Source organism: Neopelma chrysocephalum, unplaced genomic scaffold (assembly GCF_003984885.1).
Source record: "Neopelma chrysocephalum unplaced genomic scaffold, ASM398488v2 Primary Assembly neopelma1_72, whole genome shotgun sequence".
NCBI classification, from domain to species: domain Eukaryota; kingdom Metazoa; phylum Chordata; class Aves; order Passeriformes; family Pipridae; genus Neopelma; species Neopelma chrysocephalum.
This window is the reverse complement of record NW_020897732.1, coordinates 2,382,202-2,398,617: the sequence shown is the minus strand read 5'-3', so window position 1 is coordinate 2,398,617 and position 16,416 is coordinate 2,382,202.

The window sequence follows — 16,416 nt, the reverse complement described above, 5'->3', positions numbered from 1 at the left end:
GTTCAAGAGAGACAGTTCAGTCCTGATCAGACTGCTCACAGCTATACCATGGCAGTGAGAGCCATCCTGCCTGACTGGCTTCTGGCCACAGAAATGGTGATGGTGAATAAGAATGAAGCCCTGCACTATCAATCCCTCCACCCCTGCCTAGTTGCAAGGTCTGGCAAAGGCTTCCTAAGGATACAAGGAAATAACCCAGGCTGTTTTAGTGAGCAATCCCCACTTTGTGAGACAAGGATGGAGTGACAGAGCAGCATCATAGGGAGCAGAGAGGATGAGGAAAGCTTCTGGAAGCACCAGGAGCTCATTGGGTGAGGGATATGGAAGACAGCTGCAGCTAATGCAGGAACACAGTAAGGATGTATTGGGAGATACCACACACTAGTGGTTTGGACTTGTACTTGTGGAGAAGATTTAGAGATGTGAAGATGTGAGATTAGGAAAAAATGTAGAGTTAGTGGTGATGCTGAAGAACACAGGATACAAGTTCAAAGGCAACAAACCTTCACTAACTGTGCAACACATGGAACAATTTGGTTTGGTTGGGTTTTTTTTAGATGAGTCATTTCTTCCTTGATGTTTCTGTGCTGAAATGACACTGACTTAAGATGATATGCAGCAGGAGCTATCACTGAGATGCAGCATAAATACTTGCAAGAACACCTGAAAAGCTAAAGCAAAAGGTGTTTTCCACAAATAAACCACAACTTTTTATTATCCAACTACATAAGTGTATCACAACGCTGAACAAGTTTTATACAACCCATGACTACAATATCATCATAACTTCCTTGTCTAGGAAGCTGAATATATATATCCAAAATATATATGCTCTGCCTGAAGACATAAGCCTCAGCTGTTTCTGGCCCTGCTATTATCCAGTCATAGTAAAGCCAGTGACCTAGAACTAAGAACAACTTCTAAGGCATTGAATTTATCCTTTGGTAAATTATGGACCTTATTTTTAATTGCATATGGAGTAATTATTTGCATGACCACTCTGATCTAAGTATGTCCACCTTGCCCTTTCTTTGTGCTATTAAAAACAATAGTAATAATTGCAAAGTAATGGCAAAACCTGCCTTGTATTTATAAGTTCAGTTTTTCTGGTACAAAATTTTCTGTTGTAAAATATTTTTATAACAAATTACAGCTTTGTTTGATGATTATTTCCTTATTAAGATTTGATTTTCTGATATTCTTATGTCACATTCTTTTCCTTTAGTTTAGACACAGCTATACCTTTACTTACCACTTTCAGTATTTGTTCTCCCTTTTAAATGCTTACAATATTGAAATGCCAATATACTTCATTTCCCCATGGTCTGAAATAACTGGAATTTGGTCACCTCTGGCCACATAGAAGAAGACCTGTTTGATAGAATTTTAAGAAAGAGAGATAAGCATGTGTCTCATAGGCACTGGAGAAGCAGAAGAAAGGTTTTACATGTGCTTGACTGATTGAGCTCTCCAGAACTGATTGTTTGAGTACAACTGTGATTCAGTTGCACTGCTAACAGTGTGCTAAGACACTGAGAATGTGGATTAAATCTTTCAATTATTTCAATATTCCAATACAGAATCTTTAAATTTAATGAATATTGGACAGATACTGCATTTCATATGTCATAAATTACCCAGATTTTAATGCACTTTCATTAAGGCTCTCAATTCCTTCAGCCTATTTTCTCTCAGTTCCCTTTGATTTGCCCACATCCTCCTGATGCTGAAGTATCCAAAAAAGAGGAGAGGAAAACGATTGCAGAAGCAAGATAAACTTGGAATGTAGGAAGCTGCGGTTGAATTATTTTATGTGTAAGCTGAGTTGGAAACTGCAAGCACAGTACAGAAAGAATATATTCAGATTTTGCCTTGCAAGAAAAGGAAGAAACTCGTATGAAAAATGACCACAAAAGGAAATGGGTAGCTCAAGAACAGGAGGACATAAGCCTGCCACCTGCCTCCTTTGGAACGAAGTAGCTGGTGTATGCATGTTTTGCTTGGATTCATTTCAGTCCAGCTTTCTAAACTTCTGCTTTCCTTACTCTTGGCTCCTTTCACGCTGGGATCTCCCCAAAGATCCGTTATTATTTTGCTTCAGGTAAGTTAGTTTCTTTATACTGCTGCATCAGCCAGAGCTGCACTTCTGTGAGCAAATGTTGCATAAATTATGAAAAGGGAAAAGGAGAAGGAGAAAAAAAAAATCCATTAGCAATACTTAGATTGTAAGTGTTTGATAACTGTTTTAATAACTGTACATTTGTCTTAAAGATCAAAGACTCCAAAGGCAAGTATGTGGATTTGCAGCTTGTTTTCATTGCTTCATGTATCTGTAGGTGGAGAAGCAAAAATAAACATAGATAACACCAAATGGAATGAGTGACTGCAAAGCTAAACTCCTTAGTCCCCTTGGGATGTTTTATCCAGCTAGCAAACTTTTGCAAGAGATATGCAGTAAAAGCTAAAGAAGTGGTGTTATTTAATTAGATAATATTTGTAGTGTAAATGTTGATAAATTAGTTAATGGGCTAGATTCCTTCCCTGCATAGGGCTGCTGAAAGGGGAAGCCTTTGGAGGGAAGGAGAGGTTGTCCCAGCATAAGGGGCCTGCAGCTTCCCTTGTGCCTTCACTGGAGAGACAGAGGACAGCCAACATGACAGCGGTGTTGGCTGAGAGAAGAACAAGCAAAGAACACTTATCTGGTGTTGTGCTCTGCTGCTGCTGTCAGTCTCCCATTGACTTACCCTAGTAGACAATTCAAGAAAATGGGAATGGAAACTGAGAGAAAGGTGTGAACGTAGCCTCTCACTGAGGGTCTGTCAGGATTTGGGAAGCACCAAAAAAAAAAAAAAAGTCAAGAATTGGATGCTATGAGTGTACAACAGGATTCTCAAATCAGAGATGTCTGAACACAAAATTCTCTCCCAGCCATAGTAAAGATCTTGGCTGGGAGCCTTGGTAGCTGGGGAACTTGCTAAAGTCAAGATCCCATTACAGCTGTGGCAGAAAACCAGACCAAAACAGCAGCTAGGACTATATGAATGGTGACTCCTATACCTGCAGTCTGAATGGCTGTCTGTATTAGGGATCATAAAAATGTCTGAGTTGATTTCTTCTGCTACATTACAGCAAAAGTTTCATTTTAGAGCAAAATGTACTTCTACAGGTGCCTCATCCAAAATGTGAGTGTTAAAACAGAAAAGCTAGGCCAACGCTGCAACAGAGGAATGTTTTGGAAATATTAACTGGAACATTCATTATAATTTTTCTAGGGCCAGATTTTCAGTATTGATTTCTCTACTTGCAGATAAAATTTCCCGCCTCTAGATAATTACAAACACATTTTTCCTATAAGCAGTCATGGTATTTTAATTCAAGTTTTAGAAGCTAAATACTAATATTTATAATTGTAAAATGAAGGTGAAAGCCAGAATTACCTTTACTAGACTTTCAGGTCTACATTGCTTTTGCAAAAAGTCAAACTCTAGCACATTTTCTTGTCCCATTTAAGTAGTGATGAAAATTCTCACTGTTTTCACAGCAACAGGGGCACAAAAGAGCCCAAACATTATTTTTGAACTAAAACTGGGGATTATTTGAATATAATATCTAAGTCGGACAAAAATGAGAACATTTTGATGAAGAGATATCTTCTCCAAATAAATTGTTGGTTTTGAGGGGGTTTGGCTTGCAACCCTGTCTCAAAAGATTTGTACTAACTTTATTTCAGTGTTCTTTCTTTTAAGCATAAGTACCCCTTATGCACACAGGAACTACTGCTCTGTCTCTTCTGTGTGGACATCTTTCTTACCAAGGGATGCTTGTCCATCTCTTTTACATACATCCCCTGCCACCATGGCATCATTTGTGCTCGATAATGAGCACACAGCCATGGCAGTAACAGTTGTTTTGAACAGCTGATGGCTCAGTCAAGCTCTCTGTAACTGGGAGTACAGTAACAATGTTTTGCCAGAGTTCAGAGTCCCTGCCAGACTCTGGCACCTTCAGAAGGTATATGAATAAGTTCACTATACTGAGCACAGAACCGTGTGCCATTTCTCTCCTCATAACTCTTTGGTAATGGTGGCTGCATTTCTCCTATGTGTTAACCCTAAAGATGCATATGTAGCTCTTCTGCCATTCAAACAATTGCTCTCCCTCAAGACAGGTGGCCATGGGCACAAGGCTGTGCTGCAGGAAGGGCTACGCTGCTCTTGCCTTGCTGCTTTGGCTAAGATGTCTCTCTGCCCTCCTATCAGCTGGTTTTACCCATGGACAGTTAGCGGTCCTCTGCCTCTGCAGCACTCACCTGCCACTTCTCAAGTTCACAAATAACTACTTTAGTCCTGGAAAAACCCAAAGTGGCTGCCAAGTTTTAATTTGAGTGTTCTCAGGAAGCTGTCAATTAGCACTAACCTGCCTACCCCTACCTATATAAAGACAATGAAAACTAATGCTCCTTCTGCTTGATGATGATTGCTAAGAAAGGCTGGCTAAAATGTGTCTGAGCTGTTCCCTCCCTCTCCCTCACCCTGCTGGCTCTATAATCATCAGCCCTTTCCACTCAGCCTGTAAAGAAGCACTTAGCTGAAGAGCAGAGATTGAAAAATGCCAGTCACTTTCGTAACCATATGGCAATCACATTCATTGGGTAGCTGTAAGGGACTGTGATGTTGCCACATGTCTGTAATTTTTCTGTTATAACGTGGACAACCCCAGGTACAATTTTAGTTTAAGCCATAGACAGGTTTGAGCATTGCGTCTGTCTCAGGTCACACTGTGCAGTTGAAAAGCTCAGATGTATTCCTACTTGTAAAAAAGTGTTGTGAGTCCCTGCAGAAAGGAGATGAGACTGATCTAAGAAAAGATTCTGGTATCTTAGGGGTAGAAAGAGCTGTCAAAAAGTTTTCCTTTTTACTGTCTATTATTAAGTAATACACAGTATACTATATATATAAGAAAAACAATGCATAAGTCCTGAAACAAAAGATCTCTTGTTGATACTAGCACCTGTGTGGTGGCAAGGTGAGATCAACTTACGGAGTTGAGACAAATAACTCTTAAAAAAAATTAGGTTTTGGGATGGTTACGTGCTTGCACAAACAAATGCATGTCTGGGGCAGGAGTACCTGGGACAAGTAACAAGTCCTGGGACCATACCCTGGCTTCTCACACTGAGCTGAAGCTGGTGATGAGACATGAGAAGAAAGCACTCTGCTGAGAGCAACAGTGCTTTTTGATACCTTCTGTGTTCAGTGACTTTGCAGTCACCTATTAGTTATCCTGAAACTGATGCTTTTCAGAAGAGGACATTTATTCTTATGTGGACATTCAAAGATAGAAAATTATATTGTTGCTGTTGCTAAACCATTCCCACTATTTGTGACTAGGGGAAGAAAGAATATTTGTCTATCCCTCAGTCTGAACTAAACACTTGAGGTTTTGGCAAAGTCAGTGGTTAGCTGGAAGCACAGAGTTACATATGCAGAGATTCTCACGCTGATCTGGGCAGTATACGTGGTTTGAGAGATTTCAGGGAAAAAAAAGTTTCACAATTCTTTCTGGTTAAACATGACTAACAATGAGGTAATGGTGGCTCAGAAACATGTTGTAGTCAAGGTTGCACTCTAGAGACTGTGGTTAGCTTCCCAGGCTCTGCAATTGGGCCAAGAAAAGTAATTACAGTGATTAATAATAATGTTTGATTTGCCAGTCACATAGTCCATACCTCAGAGCTGGTTGGTCTGGAGGAGGGGGAGGTAAACTGTAGGAAGGAAATTAGAGCAACAAAGTACAGTTCTTGCAATGTATAACTAAATGCTGCTGGAACCACCTCAGTCTGGTGTCAGCAATTTCCATACAGCTGGATACTACAGCTATGGTTTTGTGCTGTACAGCAGAAGTTAACTTATGTATCTGTACATTTCTGGTAGGGAGGTGTGCAGTGCAGTATGGGATAACTCACATACTGTGCCCTATAGTTGTGGTATTGTGCCTTACAGGAGAGGCTGCTTTGTGTAACTGAACACCATACATGGGAAGCTGTGCTATTTTGTGGGATTGGACACTATAGCGAGGATAACATTCTGTATTTCTGAGGATGAACACCTATGAGTACATCACCTTTCTGATGGAGATTTACTGGGAAAGCAGCAGTAACCAGCAATGTATAACAGGGTTTGAAAAGGGAGTTTTGGCTGCAGCAATAATCATAAAACCTGAATAACGTACCATTGTGTGCTTCCTGCCCTTGTCTTTCAGTGTGCCTGTGGGGAAGGTGGGGTGGACAGGAGGAAGCAGGCAGGGGCTACCGTGGCAGAGCCAGGGGGAAAAAGGCAAAAGCCAATCTCTTGGCAAAGTTGAGCTTCATGATTACTGGAGTCCTTGGTGTCACCACAATGAAGAGAAGTTGCCATGGAAACCATTGCAAAAGATTAAGCATATCAAGAAAACCTGATTGTGAGAGAATGGTTGGAAATAGAAGAATTAAATTAATGTAGAAATGATGTTTTTGTTTCATTTCACAAGTCATGGTGGAAACCCTTGCATTCACAAACATCCAATTAAGAGAGAAGTTATAGTGAAATCTGCAAGCCCTGTTTCAGAGGAGCATGATTGCTCTATAATTAAAGGAAAATAAATAGTGTTTTACTATCCAAAATGAAAATCCAGTGGTGCAGACTCTGTTATTCTTCACTTTCCCACTGTAGAATCTGCTGAGGTTTTTTTGACATTTTAGGCAGACAGGCCACAGTGACCCCCTGGGATGTACTCACAGGTGCAGTGGCTTCCAGCCATGGAGTGGTCAAATGAATTTCAGATATTTGGGAGAGGAAGGGAACACTTAACTCCTCATTCTCTTTTGTCACATGCTGGCCAGGCTCCTCGACCAACTAAGCTGTGCTCATTTGCAAGTTATGAGAACAGAATAGCAAAGGTCAGTGGTTTATTCTGTCTGTGCTGGGCACTGCCTACGCCAGTCCTTGGCATAAAGCAAAACAGACTTCAAACTGTTTTATAGTGATGAGAAATAACTCGCACTGTTGGCTTAGGAAACTGGGAAGGAGGTAGGCATGGAATTCATGACCACTCCTCCTACTCCTGGGAACACCCCAGGGACAACCAAGGACTTGCCATCTGGACCTGACAAAGGAAACTAAAGCCAAGTAACCAGTTAAAGCTTTTTTGCATTAACAGAAAAACAGAGAGTATCATGGATGGACTGGATAACCCAATCCACTGACTCCTGTCCTTGCATCAGCACCTCGATGTGACACAGTCAGCAAGGGATTTGTCTCTTAAAAATGTATTTCTGGCCTAGTATAAAATTACTGACACTGGTTTCACCCTGGTGCTATGAGAATGTTTCTGGGAAAAGTGGCGATTATGCTTCATAAGTGTGAACACTAAACTTTGTGTCAAGAAAATGCAATGAAGTGTTTGGCAATAACAGAAGACAACCTTAGAATGACAGAGCATGAGTGTGCAGAGGTTCTTTCTTAGTTTGGAATAGATATGTTGGACATGCTGTGTCATTAGGCCTGTCTTGCTCAGCTCAGAGTCTCTGAAATAATGACCCTGGAATACCTGAAGAACACAGCTCATCCATCTCCTCCTTGGATTGAGTAGCATCCATGTAACTAAATAGCTGGCCAAATAGCTGGGGTTTTGTCCAATAGATCTTCATTCACTTTAAACATCTGTCCGCTGACTAGTCACCATCCAGTTTTAGGTACATAAAGTTCCAGTTACTCAAACAGGGCAACTTTGAAATGAAGATGCCTAGAGAGGACAGAACCATTAAGTGGTCTTGGCATCAATCAGGAAATAGAGAGCTGCACAATGTTTTAATTGAACCTATGTGATCACCAATGTCTGCCTTTTCCATTTGCTTAAGGCATTGCCTGAGGTGACAGAAACTCACACCAGAGAAGACAAACACAGTCCTTCCTGATTAATTTTTATTACTGAACCCCAAAACTTTAATCCAGATGTAGTGTCCTGCACTGCACTAGTGTCTTCATGAAAAAAGGCCTAATTCACTTTCTCAAAGTGTTTATGGTGTCAACACCATACCAGCAGGTGGTGGGTGATTAAGCTTCATGAGTGTGTTGCTGAATGACAGAAAAGTGTTGGATGTTCCACATTAGGTCCAAAAGGTTGTGTGTTGAAGATGGCTTTGACACTGCAGCTGGCTTCTTTTTATTTATAACTTTCACATAAAAACTCTGAAACTGGTCAATATTTGTCTTGATTTTGCAAGATCCCAGACCAGGTTACTGCATGGTGCTTTTCCTAAGATACCTCTGAGAGCTCTTTGGAAACTTGAGTTGGTGCACGATTGTTTTAGATGCTGTGAATACAAGTGCCCTGATACTGGGATGATGAATGTAAAATAAAACCCCAGATAAAGAAAATAACTACTCCAGTAGACACAAACAGCTGTACGGGTTTCCTGTTTGCATCTGGCTTCAAGTCAAGCTACTGAGATAGCTCTCTAAAGTCCTGCATGGATGGAGTCTGCTCTGCTGTGACTGCCTCAGCCTAACAATTTTGCAGTGATATTAAAAGCCAGCTGAGATACTTGTGTTCATATTTGTTGCTGGGGGCAGCCAGGCAGAGTGGAGTGTTCATGGTCTTGTCTTCTGTGTTCAACAAGAACAAACAAGATGTTTTCAGGTTCTGGCATCCAATTCAGCTTTTTTTCAGGCTTTGTCAGAAGGGTCTTGAAATTTAGTTTGCTGACTTGGTAGGTTTATATGCTAGCACTGATCAATAGCATGACATGTAGTGTTTGTCAATGCTGCACATGGATTCCGAGTCTCGTACAGATCAGGAAATAACTAAAGTACATGAAATTAATCATAAAAATGTGGGGTTTTTTATACTAACAAACAAGGGAAATGTATGGAAAAGAACAGAAAACACTTTCAGTTTTGTAATTATTTAAGCCTATATCTCAATGTGAATCTCTGTTAAGAATATACAGTGTGGTAGTTTTTTCTTTCTTCTGTCTTTCCCACACTGTTGTGCTGTTCACTTTATTATTGCTGTCACAATCTGCTCTCTGTCCAATATGATTGCTATCCCCAAAGGTTTATTCCACACAGCAAACATCCTGTAATAGTGACCTAGTCTAATAACAGGAAATTTATTTTTAAACTGCATAATGCCTGCTCCATGATAGTCTGTTTCTTTTCAAAAAACCCCACTTGACATGAAAATCTACTAATATTGCCCAAAACCTGATTGTTTTCCACAAAATTTTCTATCTCCCAAAGTCCAGAGTGTTCACTAATTTGAGATAGCAACCGGGCATTTTTTCTTTCCTCTTCTGGTCAATAAATGCTAAATAATAAATATCAGCAAACAATCAAATCAGTCAAACATCAAAGGTCAATGCTCATCAGTCACAGTCTTTTTGGAAGCAACTTTATTCTCCTCATTTCAACCAGTAAATGCAGAAAGAAGTTAACTCTTTGTGTGCAGAGATCGTGGTCTAAAATGGCCCATGACTCTTGCCATTCCCTCCAGAATGGGTTAATTTTTATCTAAGTGCCTCCTTCTTTCCTTCTTCCTTACCTGGCCTCGCCTTTGCAATATCACTCTGGGGCCAATAACACTGTTATCCAATGGGTGATAAGCCATCAGTGTTGATTTTTCGGTCTCTAAATGATTTTCTTGGGAAGCAAGAAAACCCATCATGTCAGATACTTCTTCAAAGGACCCAGTGAGTTTGCATTCACTGCATTTGCTGGAATGTCTAATGAATAAGTGTAAGCCTTTTGGGTTTGCTAACACAAAGAACTAATACATCTTAGACCATATTTTAATACCCTTAAGCCTGAAGGGTCACATTATCAAATCTCTGCTCTATCAAAGTATTTTCAATTGTATCTTTTTTTTTTTTTTTACTCCCTTTAAACATGACTTGATGGTACTTCTTCCAGATACATTTTATATTCTACATTGGCTGCCTCAAGGATATCGTATGGATCTCTATCTTAATGAAGTTGAGTTCTGTATCTACTACCAGGCTATTTTCTCCCAGATAAATCATTATGTCTGCTTCTGTCAATGGAGCTAACGTAGTGCAGAGATGAGAACACCAGCTGATTTCCACTAGTCTGTCTCTGTTCTCCATGTATCACAGCACTCTGCACTGCATAACTAGCCCCTAGTGCTTCCCTCATCACTGCTCTGACACTGATCACCTTTATGCTTCATGGTTTTCCTTTGTAGATCTTGACTGGGGCCTCATACACTCAGATTGGTTTGCAGAAAATAAAACTTGCTCTGTGTGTTGGGCTCTCTGAGAATTCAAACAGAAAATAAAACAAAATTTAGCAACACTTCAACATAGTTTTCCTTCCCAGTTTGACTAAATCCTTCTTCAGATAAAATACTTACAAAGCTGTCATTGATTCTGACAGGAAGAATGTGCTTTATGTTTCACATTGGTGCTTTCCCATGTTAGCATTCAACCTGCACAATATTTAATAAAAAGCCTAATGAGTTATGTCTTAATACTGGAACTGAGACCTCTGCGACCCAGGTTCGAATCCAGCCAGTCCCCCGGGCAGATGGAGCCCGTTAGCCCTGTGAGGCCATCCATCTATGAGAAGGTCACTCTAAACAAACCTACATCCTGAGGACCTCACTGCCATTGTCCAAGCTCGCTTGGCCCCGGCAGATGAACCTTAGGATTAAAGGGTGGGCTCAGTTCAGCGCAGGCTGTGTCTCACCTAAAAAATCCATTGCGCAGGCTGGAAAGGTAAAAAGACCTTTCCCCAAATCTTCGTTCGCGAAGACTGGCCATTATTATTATATTATAGAACTGAGACAGAGTACAGTGTAAAAAACGTTAACTTTTGTATCTCTTGCCAAAATATCCTGGGAATGAGCACATTGCTACTAGTTATAGTTGCTAAAATGTATGGGCTGGCCACTGCCTGATGGGCCACTGCACTGTTAGTAAGGGGTTACTCTTAGTAAGTAACCAAGATGTGTGGTTGTTTGTGCTTCCAAATCTCCAAGTGTATAGTGATTTTATTTGACTTATGTCTAACCAAACTTATAAAAAGATGAAAAACGTCTATTCCAATTCTTGGATGTATTTGTTTTTGAAATGCTAGTTGCATTTATGGGATCCCTGTAGGAGGTGGGGTATGGCTGAAACTGCTCTGCCTGCATCACGATGAGCTGCAGCCTGTCCCTCCACACTGTCACAGTGACAATCAGAAACCAGCGCACAAACTCCTTCATACTCCCATGGACACAAGTGATACTGCTTGGCAAATTTGTCTTCACATAAGCTTGTGCTGCCACTTTTCTCTTTTCCTTCTCTCTGGCTAGGCAGGATTAAAAATGTACTAAAAAAAATAAGGAGTGGGGAAAAAACCTCAGTCTGTTACTTGGATCCACGGTTAATTTCTTTAGCATAAAACACCTTCCTTTTTACTTCTACTTCACATTTCAGCAATTGTGTCACATGCAATAAAAATGAAAAATAGAAGCATATCAGAATAATTTGGGTTTGTATCCATGTCAACATATGCACTTTCTCAGCCAAAAGGAGAACATCCGTATACATGAGAACCCTTTAAATGACAAAAAATGAATACAATACAAAATTTCAGACTTCCTCAGAGCTGGGAATTGTACAAGTCCTGCCATGTGGACTGATGTAGCAATATCCTATTAATTTTCCTTAGAAATATTTTCCATAGAAACAAACCCTCTTTAATATTTTGTTTGAAAAAAATTACACCAGTTCAACACACTTGTGCAATAAAAAAGCAATAGGTTAACTTCTAGAGAAAGGTCTCTCCTACTGGAATGACCACAATACTTATGTAAAAGGAAAGATTGCACCTGTTGTAATCACTTGTTTGCATCCTTTTAAAATTTTTCCTCTCAGATCTAGTTCCAGCATTCAAAATCTTTATGAAGACCGCTGAATGCTGGGGTCAGATGCAGTGGGGTGGAGCTTGCCACTTTCTGGCATGAAAGTGCTTCTGCATTTTTATACTGAGCAAGTCAAAGCTTGTAAAAAGTAATTTATGAACTAAGATAGGAGTCTGTGCTTGAAGAGAAAACAGTTGGTGTGATTATAGACAATAATGAGGAAGCAGGTGGGATACACTTGAGTTTCCACTGAAAATATGCAATGGATGAATAGAAAAGGAAACTTGAACAGCAATTTCCTTCCTTGGTATTTGGATTTTCAAAACTGTTTTGACCTTTGATTGGTATATCCAGCACCTTTCCCTAGGTGTGATATCTAGGGTACCTTTTGCTAACAGTGATGATCTAGTATTAAAAGTAACTATGTTTATAACTTTCTCTTGAGCCTTAGTTAACCTACATAAAAAGTATCGAGGAAATAGATCAAAGAAAGAACTATGGATTCCGAAGGAAAACGGTGTATTGTAAGAAAAGCCACAATAAAGCGGTGGAGGGAATCAAGGAACAGCACACAGTTAGGACAATAGAAGATTTTGCATTGGAAGGGAGCTCTGGCGGTCATCTGGCCAACCTTTCCACTCAAAGCAGACACTGTAAGTTCACTTGCAAAGCAAAAATTTGAAGAGAAGGTATTTTTCTGCAGTAAGCTGCTTGCCTTCTCTTTGTCTAAGACATGAGGTACAGAAGACAAATAAACCCATCTGTGACACTAGTCAATGCCCATTGAATACTACACTAAAACAGCCCTCTGTACCAAGTGCTTTTACTTCCAATTACTGCTTCTCAACCCAGCTCCCGCTCCCTGCAAAGATTAACTGACTGACGCTGTTGAAGTCACATAAGTGCTGATAATACCAAGAATTTGGTCTGCACTTTATCAGCAGCCCTCAAATCTCATTACCAGGTGGATAGACATCATTATCTCTTTATCCCATTGGGAATAACAGTGTGCAGAGAACTTCCTTGCTGAAGGTCATATAGCAAGTCACTGTAAAAGTCTGAAAGTGGAATTAAGGTCAGTTGTATCCTCATCACAGACACTCACATATTGATAAAGCTGCTGGCATTGCACCCATGCAGTTATCAGGACCATTAACTGAACCTTCTTGTAATGGGCATGGGGGGGCTAGTGACTAAGAACTGTCAAATGTGCCTGTCTAGAAAGATGTTCTCTGACCTGAAAGATAGGAACTAAGGTAGTGTTTACATTATGCTTAAAATTCAGGCTTTTCTAATGTTTCATGTTGATGTCACGTATTACTTTTTGCTGTGTAGTGGGACCACACAAAGTATTTCTTCTCCCTTCTCCCTTAGATAAAAACAAGAGTACAAGACGCTTAAAACTGGAAGTGTTGCTAAAGCCAGTACATAAACCTGAACTCAGACATGCATTTCAGGTGTATCTGCCATGAAAGACTCATGAAGATAAAGAAAGGCTACTGAGTCTTACAGAATATGTTGCCTACCGACAGAATGCTTGTTTGGAACAGAAGATCAATGGTACATGGCTACTCCTTACCATTATTTATTTTAGAACTGACCCAGTTTGAGCAGAAGTCCATTTGATCTAGCAAAATCCAGTAATTTTTTGCTATTATTTCTATTGGTGAGCTTTGTTACATTTCTTTGTCATCCCTTTGCAGGTTCAGGCAGATCTTTCTGTTTATGTATGCAAACATTTCATTTGTTGACTATTTATTTTCTTTTTTTTCCTTTCCCAGGAGACATCTTTATTCATTACGTATCTAAGTCTTTTTGTTTAAGTTCTCTAGCTGTGCAATACAAGCTATAATCCCTCAATTTATTCCAGTCTAGGAAAAAACAATCAACAAAAGAAAGGCTCAGGATATGTCATAAGATTTATTTCCATTTCAGTATTTTAGACAACAGATGATCCATTTACAAAGCAGTGATCTGTGTCCAAGACTGGACTTCCTGACAAATGGACATACAAAGCAAATACACATTCTGAGTATGATTTCTGATTACCTATGACAGGTACCTGAGGGTGTCTGTCTCTCTCATAATTTGAGAGTCTTTGTGTCGTTCTTTATGTAAAAAATAAAATTCTACTGAATTGAACTGAACTGATAAACTTCAGAGATGAAATAACTGTTGCCAAGAAAAATGGTATGATGTTTGGTTATGCTATTAATCTTGAGAAAATGCTTCAGGGAAAAGAATTATTGTTTCAAATATATGTGAGCGCTTTTTAAAGAAAGTAGGAGAGATGAGAGTAGTAAAATAGAGACAACTTTAAAAAGAATAGAGAACTTTATTTTTAATTCAAGCTGCTTAAAATTAATTTAAATGTCATATCCTAGTGTAGTGTGTAAGATAAGCTACAGATATTCACAGTTGCCAAGAAGGTGAAGGTGCAGTGAAAACACCATTGGAGGAATTAATTTCAACTTATTCTTCTTTAGTACGTATATTGTTCACAGTATAATTCTATTACCAGATACTATACTTAAATGGAACAGACAGAGCCAGTTGGAGCATGGGGATCTTGAATAGATGCTCACAATAGCACATTCATTTTCAGCTACTATACGACATGCAAATGTATACACTGTGATTTGTAACTGACCTTAAAACTTACCATCTACATGCCACAGTTCCTGTATGGTGATTACCACTCTCAGTTTTCCTGCCAGTTTGACAACAAAGATTCTCATCACAAAAAGTTTCACAAATAAAGAATTTAGTCATCAGTATTTTGAGAATTTTTTTTCCTTGCTATTTCAGAATTAACCCAATACCAGGCTAATAATTACATTGTGACATTCCTCAGCTCAGAATATAACAATGACTTAATAAATAGAAACAATTCCTTTTTATGGTTTATAGAAAGAGCCGTTTGAGTGGGCAAATGAGATTTCTTTGATGCACTTCTGCTGTACATAGTGTCTGATCACAGTGGGGCAGAAGTAAACATAACTGTTTCACCAGCTCATCAGGTTCTGGTGAGGTGCAGAAAGGGACAAGGATAGAGAAATTTGTTGCCATAGGCCGTGGGGTGAGAACAGAGTCAGCATCTGAAACAGCCAGCACTGTATGTGAATGCTTCAGGGGATTGTCTGCAGAAGCTCAGGCAACATGGATCAGTGCTAAAGGAAAGGGCTTTACCTCTACCTCTGGCCTTCTCTGTGCATGACCAGAGTAGAAGTAACATCATGATGTATTTCCTGCCCTTGTGCTCCTCCCTATCCCATCCCTAAAATAATTTTGTTTCAAAGCAAACAAAATGGGAGTAGTAGAGGAGATGAAAATGGCACCAAGCCACGTAGCCAAGACGCTCCCTGACCACAGTGAAAGATGGAGGGGATCAGCTTGATCACGCATCTACTCAGTACTGTGGACCTTCTCTGCCTCTTTTTCTTACCACTGAGTGCAAACAGGTATTGAAGAAACCTGGGGCAATGGGTAGAGGGAGCCTTTTACCCACTGAAATTTACAAAGTGTGGGCATTTCCTTTTACCCACTTACAGAACGTGGGTATTTCCCTGTTTTGTGGGGATCTGATAATCTGGAAATGCTCCTGCTGGTTTTATTCAAGGGAGTATTTTTCCACAGTCTTTCCTTCACATTTTGAATTTTTAATCTGAGAAGTGCTGCTTGACACAGAGAACTTTTTAATGGCCAAGATAAATACCGTTCCATTAAGCAAAACTATTCTGTGGAATTATGAAGCCTACTCAGCTTACCAGGAGGCTCAGTAAGGGAAAATAGGAATGAAAATTTAAATTAACTAAGACATTTGTAAGCCGAGATCTAGCCAACATTTTTGGAAAATTAGAAATCAAGAAAATAATTCCAGCTTTCCAAATATTCTTACCCGAACTGTTTAATTTGCTAAGCACACTTTCATTGTGTTTATATTGTATAGTGTAATGTATTTTACAGGGGCATGGAATATTGTCTCTTTGCAGAAAGGAAGTTGTTAAACAATTGTCCTTTTACATCTGTCAGCTCAAGGCTATTCATATTTATTCTAGTGGAAGCTGAGCCTTTCAACTATTTCCTCACATTCATCTGCCTTATCCCTCCCATGACAGACAAGTCCTCCAAAACAAGTCTGAGACTTTTGAGACTGACAGGTTACTGTGAACTCCCCACATCTTACCCAATACAAATAAATAGATTAGATGTTTTCTGATCATACGAAACCTTGTCAGAAAAGTGTTGTTGCACATTTATCTCATGTTAGGTACTCTTAGGCACAAAATGGTGACGTATTAGACATTTTGAATAGGTTAGCTCATCCCTAATGTAGGACACACTTGAACATTGTAGTTTTAGAAGTTTGATTCAGGTTGATAATAAATGACTTCTTATTCCACTAATAAGAGGTTCTGTGGAAGGGGGACAGAACAGACAAGACAAAACCTAATGAAGAGTGAAAATACGTAGACTGAAAAATGAAGGGAAGAAGGTTCATCCATCCTT